Source organism: Mustela erminea, chromosome 4 (genome assembly GCF_009829155.1).
Source record: "Mustela erminea isolate mMusErm1 chromosome 4, mMusErm1.Pri, whole genome shotgun sequence".
Taxonomy (NCBI): Eukaryota; Metazoa; Chordata; class Mammalia; order Carnivora; family Mustelidae; genus Mustela; species Mustela erminea.
Window position 1 is genome coordinate 124,791,423 of NC_045617.1, and position 25,011 is coordinate 124,816,433.

Sequence of the window (25,011 nt, forward strand, 5' to 3'; positions counted from 1 at the left end):
GCCAGCAGTGAACATCATGGGTTACAGCCCACCACTGCCGACTACACACACACACACATACCTACACACACACATACCTGCACACACTCACACACACTTAAAAAAAGATTGAAAAGTTAAACTGAATTTGGAGGTAGCAGCTACTGATAAAAGTTACAGTGGGGTGAGTTGAGGGGGGCAGTCCCTCTGGAAATCATGTTCCTGATGGTAGGTGTAAGGAACTAGGGGTGGGAAGCAGCTGTAGGGGATCCAGGCCTTCTGAATGTTTAGATTCCATTTTGTCTTAGCCCCGTTTTCACCCACCTTGTATCAGCCTGTCTCATCAATCACAGTTTAAATATTTATTTTCCCTACATCTCTTTCATCTTTTCTGTAAATTGAGGTTTTCAGCAGAATTCAATGTAAAAAGAATGCTGACAGCAGCATTCTAATTTTTTAAAATTTCTCTGATTAACACATTCCTCTTTTGTGGCTGACCTACTCATCATAGGAAGATTATAAACTGGTACTTTGCTTTCAACAGCGCTTAAGATCATTCATGGCCTATGTAACAGGAGAATTGTGTTTGGGAGAATTTGGGCTTCCTAGCCACAAGGCGTCTTCTCTCCTAGTCTTGAAGTGAGTAGACAGTCTACACTGGCAGATCTTTAAGCCTGGAGGTCTGTTAGGCCCCTTGTTGTCTTAGTTATATTGACTTTTTTTTGCCTCTGTCATGTGCTTGTTTTTTCAAGAAAAAAGAATCAGGAACCTGGTTTACTTTGTATTATACTTTGGACAAATTAATCCAAATCAGGTGAGTGGTCAGTTGTTTACAGCTGAATGTCAGATGTAGAAAATGGATTCATAGAACCAATAATTCTGTTATCCAACATCATACATATACCCCAGTTTTCTAAGTTGTTAAGTTTCAAGAGCAAGCAAAGATGAGAAGATGGTTCATACTTATGCTTTAATTTTTTGTTTTTGTTGTTGTTTTTTTTGTACACCCATTTGGCAACCTTGTCCCTCTTCAGCTTGCGCTGCACATAATGTCCCATATTCTATTACATAAATTTTCCAGCCCAGACTTTACATTTCTATTAGGAATAGTTTTGAAATTTTAGGAACTAATTTCTTTCAGGCAGTACGTAAATTCAGTTATGAATTATGTCTATGGACAAGTTGTAAAATATACTCTGGAGTCACCCATCTCTACTGAAAGGAAATGGCAGCTCTTTGCTATATGCAGGAAAGGTAAGTCACAAGAAGTGGGTATTGTTCTTGCTTATTCTATGAAGTACATTTCTTTAAAAAAAAAACTTTAATTTTGCTCTTTGATATCTAAGGGAGAAATCATCAGTCATGCTAAAATTATTTAACTCCAGCAAAGTGGAAATGATAGAGGGAAATCTTAGAAATGTGTCATTTTTATTTTTTGAAACTTTGTGCAAATAATAAAACATATCTTTCCCCATATCTGTTCAGCTTTAACTACAAAAGGCAAGCCTGCAAATGGACTATTTCACAGATGGCATTTATTTTCTTAAGGTATAATTTAACATAACAAGACAGACACAATCAGAGGCCCACTACTATGAGAAAAATGATATGGTTATGAAAATGTGATTTGCTTTTAGCATTTTATTTTAGAAAGTCAAATGAGAAGAAAAACTACTAAATAAAATATATTTGAATTTACCACATTAATGTCTGCTAGCCTGCTTTCTAAACCATTCAAAAGAGTGAAGGAGCAACAATCCTATTCTGCACTGGATTAAGTATTAAGCACAACCATCTTCTTTATTTAAACTGCCATATTTTTACCATTTTTCATACTTGATTCTATTAGCATGTCTATATTTTTACTAAGCATAAACTTATTTATCTTTAATCTTTTCTTAGTGAATTTAATGTACTTTTTAAATGAGTGAGCCTCAGAGAATTAGTATGAACCTTAATTATATATGTTGAAAAGTACTTTCACAGCTTATGAAGAGCTATATAAATGCAAAATGACCATTATTAATTGCACAGCATATCTTACATAATGAGTTTCAAATATATAATCAGTATCACATGGTAAACCATAATTATGTTGTTCAGCTCACATATATAAATTCAAAATAGGAACTTCAGCTAAGCAATATTTGCCCAGTCCAAGCAGATTTGTTTCCTCTTTATTATCTTTACTTTTAAGATAAAATGTGTAAGGAAAAGAAGTCCTACTGATGAAATATAGTAAGGCATTAATAAGTTTGTTCAACTGAGAAGTCAGATACCTGTATGTACTTATTCTTTATGTGAAGACATGACTTAAAGTGTGATTGTCATTGATTTTTTTGACAATATAGTGCTATCTATAGTATATATAGTTATCTATAGGAAGTAACTTGGAATAGTGCTTAATACCGCTAATTGCTAAATTTAAATGAACAGATGTCATTTTTTTCCCCAAAATCAGTTGTTCAAACTAAATAGGACAAATGGTTTTTAAGATTTTACTTTAGCTCACACAGTCTTGACAACCTTGCTCTACAGAAATGTCTTACCATTTTCTCGTTTTTGAGGTTAATTGATGTACAGTTAGTGTGCCCATCCGTTACACCAATTGCCGAAATGCAATAAACCATGGGAAGGTAGCTCTCAAGATTAAGAAAATAATTTAGACTCAGTCCTATTTTAAGGATACAAAACTGGAAATGTATTTGTTCGTCAATTGGCACACTTTCAGAGCTGAATTAAGGTAATTGTCTTTAGTAAATAACTATTTAACATGTGTGCATTTCAACCATCCTAAATCTTTCTTTTAATATATTTCATTTAAAATGTATCAGATGTTAAAAATTCACTCCCTCTATATACTTTAGTTTCAGAAATGAAAGATACACACATCCAGGGTGAAATCAAAAGTCAATTTTAAGGTGTAAATTCTCTAAACCGTGTGTATAAATTTAATTTTTGCCAAAATTGTGTTTTTATACAAATTCACTGAAGTACAGTCCTCTTTGAATGTCAGGCAATACGAAATTTATAGCAGTGGTAGATTATTAGAACAACATGGTATAACATCTTGATAAAATTAAAAATTTCACTGTTAGCCTTCATATTCCTAAAGAAAAATGCTCATGCAGCACATGCAGGCTGTAAATGGTATGAAACGGCAGTGCTACAGGACGGTGAAGCAAGGTTGTTTTTTTTTTTTTTTTTAATGTATGAATCTGACAAAATTTGAGCCAGTGCTTTTTATGAAGATTTAGGCATGGGCAGTCAATTGTTGAATTTTACCAAGTGATTTTTAATGTTATCTTCTATTTATCTTTTATTTTCCTCAGTAACTGAGCGCATCACCATGTTTTCTCATTTTCAAGGAGAAAGTAAACTTTTCTTTTCAGTTGCCTGAGAAAACGGGCATTTCTGATCACTTACATTTAGTTACAATTTATAAAGGCAGTACTACAAATTCAAACGGGGGTATGGTCTTTTGTTGTGTGCATGCTGATGGGGACTGGCTTTTCTTCTCATTGTCCTAGTTTGAAATTGAAACGCTGCACTGCTGAGAAAATGCCATGAAAATATAACCCACTGCATTCCAGGAAAATAAATAAGCAAGGCCACCCAAATTTTCAATTAGTGCTCGTGCTGAATGCAGGAAATGGCAAGAGATCCGTCCAAGGCGCCCTAGGCTGGGTCGTGGACACGGAGCAGTGACAGGAAGGCTGGAAAAGGGAACGCAAGCACAGTGTGAAGATGGCTTGTCTCCAAGGAAAACTGCATGTTAATAGGCTAGTACTGACTTCCTAAAGCAGACCAGTGGGTATTACATCCTGACCAAGGGTACTGCTAAGCTTCAATATTTGGAAGTTTAATGGTGAAGTAATACATGAAAGTTCTAGTGGCATTACATATTTTATGTCATAGGCTTAGTAAATAATCTCAGTATCCCCCACAAACAGCATTTTAACCACCGGAAACAGCAATATTTTGGACAGTTGGTGAAAATTATTAAATGCTTTTGATTTAAAGTGTTAGGTATAAGGATCGATTATTTCCCACTTGTTGGCATTGCTTGCTAACTTACCAGAGCCAGCGGCAGTTCGGGGCTGAGGGGGTGGCGAGGACAACTGGTTAAGAGGCAAAGATGTCTTTCCTCTCCTGAGTCAGCAAGACATGTAAAACTACAGATTTCTAGGAGAGGTAAAAAAAAGAAGTTATGGTTTGGAAGCCCCTCTCCTTGAATGTGTTTTTCTGAAATTCTCAAATCACTAGTTTGAAGGTAATACTTAGAAGTCTGAAAAGGAATGATAGAAAAGAATGGATTCTTCAGGGATCATGTACACCCAGACTCCTACTTTGTCATTCTCTTACTTGCTTTCTGTTTCACTTCTCAAATCTTCACTACAGCATTTGGAGTTTTATAGTTCATCATGTTGAAGTTAGTTAAGGAAAAAAGAAAAAAGGGTTAGTTTTTCAGTAGCATGGTGTTGGTTGAGCTTATAAAACGGCCCCTATCATTTTGGATGGATTTTATCTGTATTGTGGATCTAATTGTAAATTTCAAGTCACACCAAAATCTTTGATCACCTCCACACCATATTGATAAAAAGTAAATCTACACATTTGATTTATTCTTACAATCAAGAAGTGAAATAATTGAGGAGCTCCTATGGACTACAATTACTAAAAGAAGGAATAAAACACAAGTGATCTCACCAAGCTACAATTATGTGGACAGGAAGAATGATATGGGTAAGTAGAAGACAAATATCCATCACTCCGGCTGAAGATTAAATGTGAAATTCAAATTATGTTTTGTAGTTATTTAAATAACAAAGCTGTGTATTTGTGCTTAATTTAGAATAGCTTCTTAAAAATGATTTAGCATTTTAGGAGTGATTATTCATTACCTCACAAAAGCAGAGTAAATAGGAACAAATAAAGCACTGTTTTTCTTCTTAGCTGATTCTCTTGACTTGAGAGCATTTTTTTGGCAAGTCAACTATTTTGTTAGTTTTGAAAGGTTATCATTTCTTTTTCACAGTAAAATCAGAAATCTTATTTTTATACAATACTGCAGCATTTCCTATAATTGAATTCTAACAGTTTGGGAGTGTGTTCTTCATCTAGTTTACCTATAAAAAAATAAGCAACAGAAAAAAACTCAAACCTCTTTCTTTTTGCAATAGCTTAAAAGTATATTTGCCTTTAGATTTAGTAAGGTAAACAACTTTCAGCCATAGGGAAATGCGAACTCTGTCCCTATAATACATGCTTTCAGTCACAGGGTTGCTCTAAGAAGACTACCCAGGAACTGGAGCATTCCCAGCCTTGGTTTTCAGGCTTGCCTTTCTCCCTGCTCTCATGTTCTTTGTTTTTCATTTCTTCTCTATATTCTCTCCCTTTAACACTGCCTGAGGCTCTCAGTGCTCTCCACATTCTGTCATTGGAACCTGCTTCCAGAAAATTATCTAGTGAACTTACACAAATAACGTAAGTTACTTGTAGAGTTTAACTTACTTATTTAACAAATGTTTCCAAGCACTATACTTGGTGAGGTCTCTGAGAAATATAGAAATGATTCCGGTGCTTGTCCTTTGGTTAGGACAACCAAACAACCATAATGTAAGGCTTTTGGCTTAGTGCCAGATTTAGAAGAGACTTTGATACCATGGAGACCAAACCTCTGATTTTATAGATGTAGAAGTTAAAGCCTAGAGTCAGATAATTGATGTGATCACTTTTCCACTAAAACTCAGTAAGAACCTGCCAGTCTAGTGTTCTTTCTGGATTGCTTCAATATCCAAATCTTTCTCATATGTTGTGGTTGATGATATTATTGTTTAAAATATTCATGGTCCTTCTAGAAGTTTCTCCCTTTGAGGGAATTATACACTCTCAACCCATTAATGTCAGCCTTGGCCATGGATTTGCTTTGACAATGCAACAGGAGCAAATGTGACCTGTGCCATGTCTAAGAGGAAGCTCATAAAAACCATTACATGGTCTGTCATCTTTTTCCCCTTCTTTTGGGACATTTGCTTTGTTCTGTATAAAGTGTAATTCCTTAGCCTATGTCCTGGGAGAAAGAATGGATGGAGCAGAGCCACAGCCAAGAAAGATGTAAAAGGATCAAAAGAGAAATCTCTGTTGTAAGCCTGAGATTCAGAGGTATTGTTATTGCAACAAAACACAGCCTCAGCCAACTGATACATTCTATTGCTCAAATCTCAAATCTCAAACCTCAAACCAGAGATTGCTTGGCCAGTAGTTACCTATTCCATTCTGTATAGTTTAACGTTGATCAGGATCATTATATACATCACATCGCTAGCTTTTTGTACTAGATTAAAAAGTGGGTTAATGGAGGGCAGGTGTCCAGTGCTCTGCTCCAGGATTCCACAGATGGTCTCATCATTTGAAGCCAGGCCTGGGTGAGAAGAGCACACCAGAAAATTATGGATCCCACTGTTTAGTTGGTAACTGGGTCTATATACACCTTGAGGCACATTTATTTGACTGAATTTCAGAAACATCAGCTTAGCTGCCAAGAGGAAGAAATCATCCAGGAAAATGGAGGAAGGTGAACTTTTTTCTCTTTGGTAACTTTAGATGACCTTGACCTGCGTCATGTGTTCTTAAAGGCAAAAATCACAAAAAATTTTCATGACATAGGTTAAAAAGTAATCTATTTAAAAGATTGTAGAAAAGCAAGCACAGAGTATATTCAGATTAGGGAATCAATAAAATCTTCTCAAAGAAGATAGCCTTTCAGGTAGATTTTGAAGAACTTTCAGAGATAGCAGGATATGGCCATTTGCCCCACAGGTTCATTATGATCAGAAACACTGTGGTAGAAAGGCATGAATGTTTCAGAAAGTGTGTTGCCTCTTCTAGAACAAATGTTTAACTCAAAGAATATTTAGTAGGTTCGAACAAGAGGTTTTTTGTTTGTTTTATTTTTTGCTTAAATAGGAGAGGAGGTTCTGAAATCTGATCTGAAATTACAGCATTTTGCTGCTATTTTGGCACTGAAACATGTATTAACTTTATTTCTTTGCTTTCATTTCTGCGTTCTCTATCCAGAGGGCATGGGTAGTGTTTTCTGAGCTCTTATCCTGAATCCTTGCACAGTTCTTGATACAAAGGAGCATGTAACAAATATATATGGAAGAACAAATAAATAAATATTGTTGGTTCCCCATTCCTCCTTACATGTGGAATATATGCATACTTCATGAAATGAAGAAACTGTATGTTTCTTTTTAATATATAGGAAAAAAGCAGAATCATTGTCATGACTTGTCCAATGTTTAAAATGACTTTTCCTTAAAAGTAAATCAAGTATCTTTTTTTCTTGAATATTATGATTTATAGCTATGCCACATATCTTTCTATGGTATGTAACCAAGTGTGCCTTTATAAATTCACTTGTGACTAAAATTTTAAAAAATTGGAAAAATACTACAATGTCTAGTTGTTCTTTGGAACTGATTTGCAAACCACAGCTTTATTTCACCTCAGGGTTTTAAAATGATTGTCACAACAATCTAAATTTCTCCCCCTGCTTCAGTTCATGCTAGGATCTTAGTACATTTCTAAGTTATAGAGCTCTGATCCTTAGAAGACTGGGAAGCTATCTGTTGGAAGATTGTGCTCTTTGAGTACATCTCTCTGCTGGTCAATATACAGCTGGAAGGAATTACCAAGTCACAGTAACATGAAAAAAAATAACAGGTCACCAAGACTAGGATGTCCAGTGTAATATAAATTTTTAAGAGGTAACAAATGTATCAGCATTAAAATGGCCAGAATTATTAGTATAAACAAAATAAATAGACACTATAGAAATATCGTCTATTGTTGCTCTCATCATTGGAGTCAGTGTAGATAAACATAAATAGATGGAAAGTGGGCTTTGGAATCCAAAAGACTCATGCTGAGTTTTCCCTGTTTTGCTTTGGGCAAATGGGCCACTCTAACCTTCCTTTTCCTAATGTGTCTAGTGGAGATAATGTAACCCCCAATATGACTGTATTGGTAAATTAAATGAGGTCATAAGGCAGAGCCCTAATTCCCAGCATTTTAGTATCTGGCACAAAGGAGATAATCCTTATTTATTTGTTTCCTTCTCTTTTTCCATCACAAAAGTATTTATCGTATACTATAATATGATAAATTATTACTGTTTTTAATAAATACAAAATATTTATCAAGGTCTTTCTGTCTGCAAGGCCATTGTCTCAACACTATTGTACACTGGTACAGTGCTTATTGAGGGTTTCCCATTCCCTTTCCCTGCCCTTAAACCTCCTCCCTCCCACGATCTTCCAGCTGAAATACAAACCCAAACCATAGTCTATTTAGAGGTTGTGGCGCATGGCCATCTTCTATGTAGCAGTCCACTCTGAATTTAAATTTGTCACCATTTTCTTTAGAGAGAATGAGAGAGAAAATGAATTTAATTTAGTATAAAAAAATAAACATTCTTGGGCGCTGGAAATGTCTGTGGTGTTTTAAGAGCTGTTATCATTAATCAGTCAAGCATGTTTACCCATACCCGTGATTGCTTATGAAACTGAACCACATGCACTGAGCCCTTCAGTGAGAGATGGCCATCAAAATCTGAGGCAAAGGGTGTATGTTCCCAGTAATTATTATATGCCTTGACTGGCTCATAAATGTAGCCTCTTTCATAGTCTGCTTTTCACAGTTACAAGGTGACATAAAACAGTAGTTCAGAGTATCGTAAAGCACTATTTGTACTATTGTTACCTTGTGATTCAATTTTTGGCCAAAATATTTTCTTCTGCTTGTGCTTTTTAACAGTTTATCTTATTATAATTTTGAGAGGCAACATTTTCTACATGAAACCTCCTTATTCTAGTTGTAAAATGACCATGGTAATTACTATCTTTAGCTAATTCTTACCACACAAAAAAGGGATTGGTATTTGCCTGAGAAGAGGGGATTACTCAGGAGTCAACAAGACAGCAAATTTACTTACAACAAGCTATGTATGACAGACATAGGGAATTTACATAGCCTAACCTTGGAATGGGTGGGAGTCTAGAGTGAGAGAAGAGCTAGTGAACATGTCCCTGGAGTATACTCCTTCTATATACAAAAGAAACCTTTCTAAGCTAAGGCAAAAGGAAGCCAAACACAGAAAATGTGAAATCTTAAAAATAAGCAGATTTTCTGTTTAGAACAGAATTTGGTCAAAGTCAGTAAGTATTACTATAATTGTTATTTGGAATTAAGCAACTAGGTGAATTTGTTGTTATTTACCGTGACGGAGAAGATGGGAAGAGGAGGAGCAGGTTCTGGGGAAAATATCTGGAATTCTATTTTGGAAGTGTTAAGCTTAAGATGTTGTTTAGATTTTTAAGTAGAGGTGTTGAGCTAGACCTAAAGATCTGGAGTTTCAAGGAAGAGGCCAGAATCTGATATATAGATTTGGTCTTGAAAGGAAGGGTCCTGAATGAGATCATAAATGTGGAGAGGTAGGGGAAAGGAGGAAGAGCTAGCAGGTGGAGAAAAAAGAAGAAATCAGTGCTGTGGAGGGAAATAATAATGCACTCTTATGGGAACTGGTGCCTCAAGAAAAGAAGTGTGGTCAGCTGTATTAATTCTCACTGAGAATTCAGGTACAGTGGGTTTTGAGGCTTGACATACAATGTGGTAAATGTAGGAAACTGGTGACTCAGACAGGAAAGGCCTCAGTGTCATGTCAGAAGCCTACGTGGAGTGAACCATGGAAAACAGGAAGTAAGGAAGTAGAGACAGCTCAGGAATAGCACCCAAAGGTTCCAGACCCTTCTTATCCATATAGCCTGGATCTGTGCAAATATGAGATCTTCCAGACTGGCAATTCTGTGAGGCCCATGGTTTTTTCAGTTCCTTCCCAGTTCTTCAAGAAGGATCCAGGAGCAGCAGGGATGGTTCTGTTGCTTAAAACTAGTGAAGCCAACGGAAATACTCATCTAAATGATACACAAATTGGCACAGAAAGATTTGTGGGTGCAAATTGAAAGTCAAGGGATTTGGAAGTTAAGGGATACATTATCCTAAAACCAATATAGATTTTAAACTCTAAAACCAATATAGATTATGCTCTTCAAGTAAACAGAAAATTTTCCTGCCCTCTAAAATGATTGTAATAAGCTTTGTAAAATAAATTAGATATCTATAATGGCAGTGAAGAAGAATTAGACAAAATCATGTAATTATGGAAGATGCTTCCATAATTCCATAATTCAGTTGTGAACTGAATTGTGTCCTCCACAAGTTTATATATTTGAAACCCTAACCCCCAATATGACTGCATTTGGACATAGAGCCTTTAAGGAGTTGATGTAAAGTGAATGAAGTCATAAGGGCAGAGTCCTAATCTGGTAAGAACAATGTCCTTAAAGAAGAGAGAGAAACACACACACACACACACACACACACACACACACACACAGAGTAAGAGGACAGAGTGAGAAGATGGCTATCTGCAAGTCAAGGAGAGAGGCCTCAGGAGAAATCAGCCCTGCCAATATCTTTGTCTTGGAATTCCAGCTTCCAGAACTATGGAAAATAAATGTCTGTTTTTTAAGAAGCCTAGTGTGTAGTATTTTATTATGGCAATCCCATCTTCATTTACTTAGCTATTTGATTCTAGTGCTACAAAATCTCTTAAATTTATTCACTTTTCACCAAGCCCACTGCTGGGGCCTTGTTCACGTGCTTATTATCTCCTTCCTGGACAATTAAAATAGTCTTTGTATTGGTCTTGTGTCTGTCAAAATCAACTCATTCTTCATTCTATGCTATTCATTAGCCTCTGGGATCAGAACCAGGAATATAGAATTGGAGTCAGAGCTTCCCTTCAAGGCACTGCTGATCTTTGGGAATTGGAGGAAATTTGAAGAGGATACTCACTGGGACACAGGCTCTGAAGCACCACAAGTATAGCAAAGAGGAAGAAACAAGCCATATGCCCAAAGACATGTTGGGGAAGGGGCAGTTCACAGCAATCACAGCATATGGATTGGGCATGTTGCCAGTCACAGGTCAAGGAATTTATTCATTTGTTGACTTGTTTAATAAGTGTGCTACGTAATATGCACTTGACACCCAGAATCCAGTAGTGAAAAAGCAAGAAGAGATCCATGGCTTTTTTGAGTTTACATTCTGGTGTGTGGAGACACAACAGATACATGATAGGGAAAGTTGTTATGAAGATTATGAGAAAAGGGTAATGGGAGATGATGGAAGGGACTACTTTTGACAGAATGGTCAGAGATGTAGACAGAGGAAGTGACAGTGCACCTGGGATATGAAAGATAAGAAGGAGCTAGCAATGAATAGACAATCGCATGCCAAGCAGAGGAAACAGCTACTGAAAAAGTAGATAAGATGGATGAAACATAAGGGAAGGGATAGAGGAAAAGTAGATGTAGATGTTTGGCAAGAGCTAGGTGATGTAGTGTCTTGATGGCCATGGGCCAGGGCAGGTGGGGCAGGTGGAAGGAATTATATTTTCTTCTAATTTGAGTGGGCAGCCACTGGAGGGTTGGAAACCGAGAGATAAGATTCTATCTATATTTTTAAAAGGTTTTCTGGCTTCTGTGGAGATGAACTGTGGGAAGTAAGCCAAGGGGAAGCAGGTTTAACAGGTGCTGTAGAGGTGTGGGTGGAAGATGATAGTGGTATGTATCAGGGTGCTGGCAGTAGAAGCTTCAGAATATTTTCTGGTGGTAAAGTGGCCAGAATTTGGAGCGCCTGGGTGGCTCAGTCAATTAAGCATCTGCCTTTGGCTCAGGTCATGATCTCAGGGTCGTGAGACTGAGCCCTGAGTTGGGCTCCTTGCTCATGGTGGAGTCTACTTCTCCCTCTGCCCCTCACCTCAGTTGTGCACACCCTCTGTCTCTTAATCAATCTCTCTCTCTCTCTCAAATAAATAAATAAAATCTTTTTGAAAAATGGCCAGGATTTGCTATTGGGTGGGGCATTCTAGGGAGGAAAAGAGAAAAAGCTGAATCTGACTCTTAAGGTTTTGTGGACGGTGGTGCAATAAACTGAGAACTATAAGCAAGATTGAGGAAACAGATCTAAGGTTATGGTTTAGCTTTAAGTGTGAGGTACCTTAATAGATATTAAAGAAAGGAAGGCTGGTCAAATATGTCAAATACCTCTTAGGAAGTAAAAAAAGAACCCAGGAAAGATCTCTGGATTTGGCTAGAGGAAAATAATTGGTGCTTTTGATAAAGGTCAGTTTAACTGAGTTGTGGGGGTGAAAGCTGCTTTAAACCAGAGTGCGTTAAAGAGAGAATGTGAGGTGAGAATGTGAAGCTTTAGCTGGGAAGGAGAATAGAGAAATAGGGGTAGGGTAGCTGGAGGACATGTGGGGTAAATAAAGATGCTATTTACAATGAACAAGAATAAAGCTGGTGTGCATGCTGTTGGGAATGGTGTGTTCGGAGGGAAGGGACTATCTGAAGGGGCTAGGAGCACGGAGGATGAAAAGGGTCTTGGGGGATAAATAACAATGTTAAAAAAGCTAATATTGGAGAATTGAAGTTTCCTCCAGAATTGAATACTGCTATTATAAATATCTTGATGTTTATTTTTTTAAAGAGAGAGAGAGAGAGAAAGAGAGCTCACAAGCAAGGGGAGCAGCAGCTCCCCACGAGCAAGGAGCCTGACATAGAACACAGTCCCAGGACCCTGGGGCATGACCTGAGCTGAAGGCAAAAGCTTAACTGACTGAGCCATCCAGGTATCCTGAGCTTGACTCTTTAAGAAGTAGAATATACTTCTACCTTTGTAAAGATATATACATTTCTAAGTTTGTAGACAATCCACTAATTTTTATATAACACACAATTCATAATTAAAGTATTAGTTTTCCATGTTCCCACAGGTTTTTACTTAAATTCTTGTTAGTTAACATACAGGGCAATACTGGTTTCATGAGTAGAATTTAGTGATTCATCATTTACATACAACACCCACTGCTTACATGAGTGCCCTTCTTAATCCTCATCACTCTTCTAGCCCATTCCCTGCCTACCTCTTTCCAACAAACCTCAGTTCTCTATAGTTAAGAGTCTTTTACAGTTTGTCTCCTTCTCTGTTTTCATCTTATTTTATTTTTCCTTCCCTTTGACTATGTTCATCTGTTTTGTTTCTTTAATTCCATATATGAGTGAAACCATATGGTATTTGTCTTTGACTGACTTACTTCTCTTAGCATAATACCCTTTAGTTCCATCCACATTGTTGCAAATAGCAACATTTCATTCTTTTTGATGGCTGAGTAATTTGTTGTTCTGTATTGTGAATATTAAATACTGTCTTTGATCATGCTATATAAATAACTTATCCTATAAGTACTAACATTAAAATTATAATTTTAAGGAATAAATAATGTAATGATATTCAAATATTACACTAGGGGTTTACCACAAAGTAAAACCTTGTCAACTTATTTCTAGCAGATTAAGAAAAATGTACTTTTTTGGGGGGCACGCAACAGTATTAGAGCAATTTTGGGGTTTGAAAATTCATAGTAAGTTCTGTTGCACAGACTTTGGAAATGCCTTGTTGCTCTCAGGCTCCAAAGGTGCCACCACTAGAGGGAGTATGAAAGGAATAGTCAAGGTCTCTGAAACCTTCTCCTCTGGAAGGAAATGTCAACAAAATTTAAACTTTTGCCTCCTAGCAGTTTCTGCTTACTCATTGCTTCCTAGGGAGCAGATTTAATAGTAATGGTCAAAAAGCTAAAGTTGGAGATTTTAAGTTTTTCCCTTATTTGAATATTTCTCTTATAAAAGCATGTCTGTTAAAAAAAAATTTCAAAATTTTTAAACTTTAGCAGAGACATATAAGTTCGTAATGTCTATACAGATTAAAAATGATCTCAGGGTCATGAGTTTAAGTCCTATGCTGGGAGTAGAGCTTACTTAAAAAAATACAAAGTGAAATAATGCTGTATTCTGAAATAAACCTCTCTGTTGTATTCTGTATTTAGCTAGTCTTAATGGGAAATAAAAATACAGGATTTCACTGCTATTTCTTTGTGGAATTAAAGCCAAGGAGATCCCCTTCCCTTTCTTACTAGTCTGTTCCCTGATTTTAAACATTCAATAAGTTTCCAGCCAAGGAATGCATTTTTTTTCACTTTTGATACTTTTCTGTGGTTCCTTATTATCGTTTGTAGAATATACTGTGGTTCTGTTTACCTCTTCCTGCAGTTTCCAGACCTTTGTGGTTTCCTCTACAGCTGTGGGTATTTCTCATGTAAAACCACAGGTCAGTAAGAACCACAGAACTGATCCTGACAATTAGAATTTTAGCCACTGTCCTGTGGGGTTTTCAGAGCCACAACTGACTCCACACTTTACATCCAGATCCTTAAATTACTACCATCTGATGCCTGAAATAATGCTGTTTTCTCCAGGGGTCCTAGGTGAGCCTTTCTTTATTTTATTGAACATTAGTGTGCACCCCTCTCTAAATGGAGCTCTCAGAAATACCCTCATTAGATGTGAGATCTCTGAGAGTGAGGATTTGGTCTTTTCTGTGTAGTCTTGCACCTGTCCCTGTTGGTTAGTATGTTGCCTCTGTGGCATGTATCCGCCTTTCCATAGGGTCCCGTTTCTAGCAATGGGACGTTAGGAAGCACCAGACTCTGCTAATGAGCTTGATTAATTATAGATTGCTGGTCCTACCCCCAGAGCTGTTGATTTAGTAGGTCTGGGAGGGGGCATTAAAGAAAAAATAGCTCATCAGACTCTGTTAATGAGCTTGATTAATTATAGATTGCTGGGTTCTACCCCCAGAGTTGTTGATTTAGTAGATCTGAGAAGGGGCATTAAAGAAAAAATAGCTCATGACATGCTAAAGGTGGTAGGGAAGACTTTTTTCAAAGGGGCTACTTTAACAGAGTTTGTAGTAGAAGAAAGTGATTGGGCTCAATTCTGAATACAAAGAAAAGTGGGGATTTATAGCTAGGAGCAGAGTGGGGGTTGGTCAGTGGGAGGAAAATTACTAAAAGCAGGTATCAGGGGTGAAGGAGGATTCTGACTAACCAAACTAATAGGAATCTTCTTGAAGGCAGGCCAGAGTGGTCAGTTATAGGAGCTGGTACATAAGGAGCCCAATTAGATAGTAAGGGGTTGGAGGAACCTGGCTAAACCAACTTAGCAGGATTCTTGCTAAAACAAGCTGAAAAGTTGTGGCCTACCTGAGAAGAAAGTTTGGAAGAAACTGACTCAAGTTTGTCAAGAAGAGAATCTGTCAGGGGCTAAGAATTTATATTCCTAAAGTGTTTCCAGATGATGCTGATGCTCTTGGTCTGGAAACCAAGTTTTGAGACCCACAGGTTTAGAAAATTACAAATTTCATCAAGAATAAGAAAACACATGTGTTGTTCCAGAGTCCAGTTCAGGCTGAAAGAGCTGGAATTGCTGTTTCACCTTTTGGCTGATCTACTTGTGGGAAGAGACTTTGTTAGAGGTTTAATTTAGCCTCCAGCTAAATGGAATATCTGTGAATACAATAGGGGTCATGAGGATGGAGAGAGAATGGCATGGAGACAGTCAGATTATTAGTTTAGAAAAGAGTATACAGTTATTTCTCACTGTTACTTGTGTTATTAGTAGTATTAATTATTAACTGCCTATTTTATTTAACAGTGAAAGAATTTGTCTGAATAATATGGGTCAGGGAAGGTGTTAATTTCCTCATTCATTTTTTGTGAGATATGGGTTTAATCTTGGCTTTGAAATAGCAAGCAGGGACTGGTAGGGGAACTGATCTTTGGTCCCTATCTTTATGAGACTGTCTCTTGGCAGCAAGCTGGGCTCTTTGCCACTGAATAGAGTCTGACAACTCCCTCACTCAACCTGGGCTAACCTCAGCTCAGATAGCTGACCCTGTCTGAATCAGATTTCATAGACAGCCTGGACTTTTTCCCACCTGTTTGTCCGTTTCTTTAAAGACACCTATATATACAACTTCTAAGTCCATGCTTTTAAAACAGATATAAGTGCTCCCTGCTATGTGTAGGGAATAATGAGAAAATACAGAATCAAAATGGCATTTACTGGAATGGTAATTCTATTGGAGACTTTTGATGGAATTAGGATGATGTCTGTGCCCTGTGCCCTACTACCATCCCACTGATCTCTGCTTCAGGGTTTCAGGGTGGTGGACACTTTCTTTGTGCCTGCTTCCTCACTGCCCCAGGCTCACTACATTTCTGAACTCCTCTACCATAGGCTTTCATCATACAAGTTCTTCCTCCCCAAGCAGTTAGACATCTGGGAAATGCCAGAGGAGTTAATGCCTGTGGGAGCAACTCTTAATCAATGAGGGCAGAAATCAGTGCATATATTCTCTAGCTTCCAGTCCTTCAAGGGGATGATTCTTTGAGGTGCACTCTGTGTAGTTTCTCAAAGGATCATAAGGAAATTCAACTCCATTTGCCCACAGTAACAATCAGCTCAACAATAGTCTCTTCAGGGCTTCTTTTCTTTCCCTCTTCTCTCTCACTTGCATGGGGAAAATTCAAAACTAGGGCACACAATACTCAATATTACTCAAATGCAAAATAAGTAGATTGTAAAATTTACACAAAATTGTAAGATACACATTAGCACTTAAAGAATTGAGGATGGAGCTGTACTTAGGTACTAGGCATTTGCTTTTCTGTCCATGGGCGGGGGTAGGGGTGCCGAATAGAGGACAGTAACTCTAAAATCTACTGAACTTTATTTATTTGCTGCTGTTTTTCTTACTGCATATTCACACCTCAAATTCCTGCACTTTAGCTTCAGACCCCACATCTCCACTGAAACTCCTAATTCATTAACTTCTGATCAACCAAACCTGGTAGACAGTTTTGATTTATTTTCTTAGACTTCTGTACTGCTTTTGATAGTGATGCCTGCTGTCTCCTTCTTGAAATTTGGCTCCCCCTTGTTCTGTTGGATATAAAGTTTGTGGTCTCTCTCTACATCTTTGGCCATTCTTTATTTTCTTGCCTAAATCCTCTAATGTGTAGCTTTTCTGCCTGCTTTATCTTATGAATGTTGCTTTTCTTTTTTCATGTTGCACTTCTTTGTGCTATTTATTTTCAATTGACTTATTTTAGAATAAAAAATAAAAGGCAAACTATTTAAAAATAAATTTTGTTTTGTATTAGAATAGAAATAGGATTGGAACATGTAGAAAATTCAGCCCCAGACATGTTGTAGTACATGCTGTAGTACCTCTTGTAGCACTCCAAGTGCAAAGTAAGTGACCAAATGTAAAATTATATGATTTGTCATTTTTGAACCATGTATAAACAGTGACATGCTTGATACCTAGTAATCATAATAGGTGATTATTTGTATATAAGTATATTCTGTGTAATAGATTATAGTATAGTGTATTTAATTCTCAGACTAATAATGGGAAAAACATTTGACACTCAGGAAATGATATTTAGTTGTCTTAATAAAATTATAATGGTTCTTCTGAAATATATCCAATATTATAAGCAAATGCATCTTCAATAATGTTTTTATGGGGCACGTGGGTGGCTCAGTGGGTTCAAGCCTCTGCCTTCGGCTCAGGTTATGGTCCCAGGGTCCTGGGATCGAGCCCCGCATCGGGCTCTCTGCTCAGCAGGGAGCCTGCTTCCCCCTCTCTCTCTGCCTGCCTCTCTGCCTACTTGTGATCTGTGTCTGTCAAATAAATAAATAAAATCTTAAAAAAAAAAAGAAATAATGTTTTTATATGAGAAATTTGAAAAATATATTTTAGCACAATAATGTCAAGCAGGCTATCATTTTCAGGGCAGAAATGCCTAGAGTATCAAAATATAGTTTTGTCTAGGGTATCAAAACATTTTTTAGTTTTGTTTTGTTTTGTTTTTAAGATTTTAACTACTCACTTGAGAGAGAGAGAGAGAGAGCACAGAAGGAGGGGGAGAAGTAGATTCCTGCTGAGCAGGGAGCCCAACACGGGGCTTGATCCCAGAACTCTGAGATCATGACCCGAGCTGAAGGTAGATGCTTAACTGACTGAGTCACCCAGGTGCCCCAAAATATAGGTGTTTTAAAGATAAGAGGGAACAATCCTAACCTGGAGGTGAAAAAAAAATTGTCACAGTGACATGATTATTACACTTGTTGTTTTCAAAATACATAGATTGAGAGGTTATTGTTTCATCAGAATACTGATTTTATTCCAAGTATCTATTTTAATAATCATTTAAATTCCTCCCACCCCCAGAAGGAGTCAGGGAAGGACAGAGGGGGAGAGAGAATCTTAAGCAAGCTCCATGTCTGGCACAGAGCCAAACATGGGGTTCCATCTCAGGACCCTGAGATCATGACCTGAGCTAAAATCAAGAGTCAGATGCTCAAAAGACTGAGCCACCCAGGTGTGCCAGTAATCATTTAAAATTTTTGTTGAAAGTAATCAGAAGTGTCTCATATTCTTTAGCAATAATTTATGTGTTATAGGAAGGGCATTCTTCATTTCTCAGAAACAAAGTCACTAATTATTTTATATGTGTTTATTTTTCTATATTAATTGATTGCCCCATCTTCTCTCCTCTGTTTCCCCTTCTTTTTTACTTCCTTCTCCTTCCTATTTTCCTTTCCCTTTCTCTTCTTGACACTCTGTGTGCTCAAATTTTGTATAAGTTAACTGTTTGTACTCTTCCATCTTTGTAACATCGTGCTTTCCTCTTTAGCTCATGACTAAGTTCCTTGGCCAAGTGCTTTATGGAAGTGTTGGGAATAGAAATGTCACATAAAAATGGAATGAGTTGTGAAAACAGGCAGTTCCCATCTCTCTTAACATAGACCAATCTTTGAATGACCTCCCTGGGAGGAGAGAGCCAAGTGCATATTCTGATTTTATAGCACAAAACTCAGGATATTGGATGAAATACAGTTATGACATGATTAAAAATGAAATGGATTTTGGAAAGTCTTTAAATGTCCAAGGGCACTAAGATAAATTTGTACTATATTCATGATTATTCCATCTACTATTTCTCTTTCCAGTTATTCACCATGGATCTTACGTGAAGCCTATGGCAGGATGAATCAAAACAAGAGCAGGACTAGTGCTTTCAAAAGAGCTCAGTTAATACATTCAAAGCTATTGTCATTTTCCTCGTCAAAGATAGGATTGTTGGAGTGAACATACATAAACTTTCTTTCCCACTGAGGAGACCACGTGGAAAAAGGCTTATTTTATTTTTTCTTATAAGAATAAAATTGCAATCTTTCAACAGAACATGTTGATTATGCCATCTGGCACATAATTTCTATGCTTAAATTAAGCTAAGAAATCAATTCAGTGTTGAAAGATATTATCCGTTTAACATTTTTTTGCCTACAAGCAATTCGAGAAAGTAGGACAAAAAATAAGTTGTTTTCATTTCTAAGTATGTGAATTATATAGGTCTTGAATATTTTCTTCACATAGAGGAAAATTATACTTTATAAGTGGATAGCTATGATCTATTGGGATTTCTTGTCCTGTAGTTATGCCAAAACTATACTGTATTACAGGAACCAACCCTGGGAGATCAGGTGATTGTCACTTGAAAATTAGCATCAGTTAATGGATGGTGTAATTAACTGAGTATAAAAGCCAGTCTTAAGGAGTTGCTTACATTTTGTTTAGACTTTTCTTTTTTTTTTGCAGTTTGTGAGTTCAGATTGTTGCCAATACTAAAGGCACAAATAAATGAGTATAATACACAAATTGGGCTGCACCAAGGTCTACCTAATAAAGTTCAGTAACTAGCAGGTGGTGGAAACTCAGAGTGAAAATGGTCACTTTTTAACAGGGGAAAGGAGGACTGCAAAAGGATCTCTTTGTCAGTTTCTTCTTTCCCATTTTCTCCCTGCATGTGAAGATGTAAATCAAAGCTCATTCACCTAAGAACTTCTTCCCATTGACCAGCATAAGCCATGAATAACCTCTGAGTGGCCTGTAGCTAAGACAAAGTGGAACTGGTCAATGTGTGGTGGTATTAGGAAGCTCAAACATTTGGAACAAATTGGCAGCAAAAGAGAGCCTTGGATGAAGGTATACATTCAAATGGCAGAAAAACTGGGGAGAGGGAACAACTAGCTAGAATTTCTTTTTTCATTTCTCTGAGTTATGTTTTTTAAATTTAATTTAATTTTATTTTTTTTAGGGTTCCAAAATTCATTGTTTATGCACCACACCCAGTGCTCCATGCAATACGTGCCCTCCGTAATACCCACCACCAGGCTCACCCAACACCCCACACTCCTCACCTCCAAAACACTCAGTTTGTTTCTCATGGTTTGTCCCCCCGCCCTCGATTTCCCCCAACTCACTTCTCTGAGTTATTTTTAAAAGAATTATCTTTAAAATAATGGCTAGACTTTTAAGTTTTGCTGCTTTAGTTAAGAAAGAATGGGTGGCTCAGTTAAGTGTCTACCTTCGGCTCAGGTCATGATTCCAGCGTCCTGGGATCAAGCCTCGCACTGGGCTCCCTGCTCGGCTGGAAGCCTGCTTCTCCCTTTCCCACTCCTCCTGCTTATATTCCCTCTCTCACTGTCTCTCTCTCTCTCTCTCAAATAAATAAATACAATCTTTAAGAAATAACAGGTGCTACCTTCAGCAGCACATATGATAAAAAAAAGAAAAGAAAAGAAAGAATGGGAAATTTACACTTATTAGGGGCAGGAAGCATCATCCAGGGTTAGCCATCTGGAGTCACACTTTCCTGAGTCTTTGATGCCCACCTGCCTGTTGAGGTCTTGGCACACTGGGGCACACAGGAGAAAGGAAAACTTAAGTGCTTTCATATCAAAGGAAGTGTATGAAGTAACTTCAAGCACTGCAAATGGAGTTTTTATGAAGAAAGTCCAGATTCTAGCTCTAGCTCAGAGATAGACCCACAATAGTTTTGGAAAACAGATGCTATAATTTTTGCTACAAGAACTTTGCATAATGACAATAACAACAATGACAATAATAACAATACCTTCTATGGCACTTAGTTTTCAAAACATATTCATGTAAAATGTGAGCTGTGCTTCCCGTTAACCTGCTGTAAGCTAATATAGTAGAGAGAGAGAGAATTGGAGAGCAATACAGGATTTGGGAGCTAAGGAAGTTGAAATACTCTCTCCACTGTTGAAAAATGGTATACTGTACTTGGCACATATGTTTAGGAAATGCTCTCTCACTATGTTACTAATTGAAAATCATGGTTAATTATTTGCATTTATAAAGACAAGGGCAGCATATCTTAGAGTCTGGAAGGGAAATTCCTCTTAAGAAGCTGGTCTGTGCTTCACTGAGTCTGATACAGGAGAAGACAGGAACTGGACAGAGGCCCCTTCCAAGACTGCACTCTGGGGCTCTCCTGATAAGCTCTATATTTTAGAACAGTCCTCCTGAGCACAGCTCAGTGCATTATGGGAATTGGACACCATACTCTTGGCTCTCAAAATTAGAAGGGGGGGTAGCAGGTGGAGAGGCAGAGAGAGAGACCAAGCAAGAAATTAGAAAAGACCAAAGTTACATTTACCAAAAAAGATGAAAAGACACTTTGGCAAAGACAAGCATGACCTACCACTACTGCTAGAAAACTTGAGCTGATGAAACATTTCAGAAGGATTAGTACATAAGTGCACCTGGAAATAATTTCTCTGATACCTTAGCTCTCAGACCTTTTTAGTATCAAATCAACAAGTTCCATTTATAGAAAGAAGAAAGCTAATTTAATGAGCAATAAAAGCGCAACTCCAGAAGGACTCACCTCATTACTTCAGAGACACACAGCCAGACCCACCTTTCTTGCACTTGCCCCGCCCTTTAACTCAAGTGTTCAGAATCATTGGAGCCACCAGGGCCTTCTCCAATTTTTCCATTTGTTCAAAAAATTAATTTAAAAAGTGAATTAGAAGACTTTTAAGTTCACACCCAATGTGTTTCATCTCTTTGCCATGGTTTATAGTCCTAGCAATGCCTCCCGGCTTTCCTGACCACTTTTTCTAACCATTGCCAACTGTTACAAGATACAAAAAATGATAGAAAATGAATTGCCCACATATTCGAGGCTGGGGAAAGGCATGAGCTGAAGAAATTCTAATAAAATACTGACTCTCATACAATTTGACCTCCCTACCTTTGCAATATGAAATGTACATTTTATATACAATTTCCATGGCAATTTACAGGTGTTAAATTAGGAACAGGGGTAGAGTACAGACAAGCGGATAACCTAATATAACAGCAATAGAGTTCAAACAAAGTTTGTTTTCTTTTTTTATATTATCATCTGGGTGTCTGCAAAATTTCATGCAAATCAATCTTAATTTACTATGTGTTTTGGCTCTTTCATAAAATATTCTGACCATGGTATTTCTACATTTTAGCTGTAAAGTTCTCCATAAATAGAGCACTTATTACATTTTTTAAATATGTGGAATGATTCAGTTAGTACAAGAGTCCAGAAGAAGAAATATTTATCCAGGTAGAGAAATCTAGCTTTTTACCACTTTCCAAAAGCATTGGTAATGCCTATGTATCATTCAGACTTAGAGGAACACGTATGGAAAACAGTGTTATAACACACCATCCTTAGTATTTGTCTCATATTGTTTCTACCACTAGTCTAGGTTAACTTTGGCCCAGCTCTACAGATCAATGAATTGTAAAACTAAGTGAGCACTTAGTAAAAACTCTTAGGTAGATTTGCTCTGAATCATAAGATTTTGTTGGTAACCCAATCCTGCATTTCACTGAGCCTGGGGTTGGCTCTGTCTTGAAATTTACTCCTTTACATTCATTTTGGAGGTTAGGTAAGGAGAGGCAATTGAGTGATAAGCAAACCTTCCCTGGCAATCATAGTTTCAGTGGTTGGAAGAAAATTAAGGATTAAGCTGGGGAGGTTATTCTCAGATGATGGTTGATTAGGCCAGTCATGTAAGAATCAAACTAGGAAAGCACTGCAAAGTCTGACATTTGGTGTTACTTAGGGAAAGCTTGAAAACTTAGAAGACTCTTCAATTTCAGTTGGAAGGATTGGAGGTGGTGACACAGAGATTCCTTAGAAGGCCTCCTCCAAGAAGTTTTATAAGTGTGTGTGTGTGTGTGTTTGTGTATGCCCTTGTTTTTACAGGAGAATCACATCCTTCACACCACCCATCTGTCCAACGTACACAGAGCATGTCATGGGTCCTGTCTCCCAAAAGTGAGTTGAATGTTATTGGGGGTTTTGCTATTGTATTGACTTGTGACTAAGAGAGATCAGTGTTGCATTATTTGGATTTAGTATGCTCAAACTCATTTCTTTTCCACATTCCAGGAGGATTTCTTCCTTGAAAAAAAAAGGGGGGGGATAGGAAAGCAAGTTCCAGTGTTTTTATTCAAACATAATCCCTAATATCCTTTCTGGGAGCTCCCCAAAAGGACAGTTGTTTTTAAAAGGAAAGTATCAGTTAAGACATACCATGTCACTAAAGGGACCTTTAAAAAGTCATTTGGCCTCCTAGCAGGACCACACTCAAAGCAGAGATCACAATCTATCCCTTTCTTTAAGTCTCCAAAGTGTTTTTGAAACGGTTAATAATAATAAACGAGATAAGGGAATCCAGGTGGCATGGCAATGTGGGCATCAACAGCAGTTCCTCTATATGCTAGGTGTCAGCCAATTTGGAGAACAAAGCTGACCACATTTTATAAGTAGATTTTAAGAAGTGAAGTATTATGTACCTTTCAGAACATGTGCTTCTATTTATTCTTTGTCAGCATGCTGGGGCACCTGTGTTAGTTTTATGCCACTGCATGCAGATTCTTTGACGAGTAGAATTCTGGTAAGTTCCAGCTGTTATTTCACCTGTGGGAGCACAAGAGCAAAAAAAATCTCCCAGGACTTTGAATCTAAAGCACTAAAATTATTTGGAAATCACCACCACATTTGTAATATATTAATTCTGTTTATTAAATGCCCAATTTTAAAAATTGGTTCTTCATAAGGGTAATAATAGCAATGATTAAAGAAAGATAAGCAATCATATTTATAAGATTAATATAGTGCTGGTTGTGGTTATTGTGAGAAGACAAAATAATAACTGGATGTCTTCATGATTTATGTTATTTATAGATCTATAATGGTCATTATTTTTATCCACCAGGTACTGTGCTAAGGACTGCATGTGCATTACCCAGCTGAATACTTCTAATAACCTTATGAGAGAGATAACAGCATCCCCATTATCTAGACAAAGAAGGAGAAACTTTAAAAGGTAAAGTAACTGGCAAAATGTTGGCCAGGCAATAAGTCAAATAATGTACTCAAACTCATGCCGTCTGAATTCAGAGCCTCAAGTTGAATTGTTTCGCCATAGTCTCACAGAGGATGGGAGCCAGAACACTGGATATGAAATACTTTCATTTTTTAAAATGTTTTTTTTTAATTTATTTGACACAGAGAGAGAGTACAAGCAGAGGGAGCAGCAGGCAGAGAGAGACGCAGACTCCCTACTCCCTACTCCCTACTGAGCAGGGAGCCTGACTCAAGGCTCTATCCTGGGACCCTGGGATCGTGACCTGAGCCAAAGGCAGATGCTTAGCTGACTGAGCCACCCAACCATCCCATGAAATACTTTCAGATAGTACATGGAGCAGACTGAGCAGACTTACAGAACTATCAGAAAAGGTTTATTTATTTTTGAAATGTATCAGAAAAAAAAATATAAGTTGCCAATCCACCTACTCTTCCCACTTCTACCATTGTTACTGTCCCTGTGGCCCCTTCAGTGCAGAAAACTTCTAAGTGAATTTCTACTCTAAGGTCAGTTCTTAACACAGAAAGCTGAATAATAATTATGAGTGAATGGGGTGCCTGGGTGGCTCAGTGGGTTAAAGCCTCTGCCTTCGTTCTGCACGGGTTATGATCCCGGGGTCCAGGGGTCGAGCCTTACATTGGGCTTTCTGCTCAGCAGGGAGCCTGCTTCCTCCTTTCTCTCTGCTTGCTTCTCTGCCTAC

The 25,011-nt window shown here is 37.6% G+C and overlaps 2 long non-coding RNA genes across 3 annotated transcripts in view; one reads left to right on the forward strand and one right to left on the reverse strand.

Annotated features, from left to right (window-relative positions):
* Positions 1–23,853, reverse strand: part of LOC116589050 — a 32,012-nt gene extending 8,159 nt beyond the window's left edge. The window contains exons 1-2 of one of the 2 annotated variants that reach the window (XR_004285154.1): positions 23,737–23,853; positions 4,058–4,164 (exon numbers count right to left, since the gene is read on the reverse strand). This is a non-coding gene — a long non-coding RNA (uncharacterized LOC116589050). Of the gene's footprint in view, positions 1–4,057; positions 4,287–23,736 lie in introns of those variants that run through there. The other variant, XR_004285153.1, reaches the window with a different exon arrangement.
* Positions 4,376–24,391, forward strand: LOC116589051. The gene is made up of 3 exons (XR_004285155.1): positions 4,376–4,725; positions 23,144–23,215; positions 24,159–24,391. It is a non-coding gene; the product is annotated as an uncharacterized LOC116589051 (long non-coding RNA).
* The last annotated feature ends 620 nt before the right edge of the window (positions 24,392–25,011 follow it).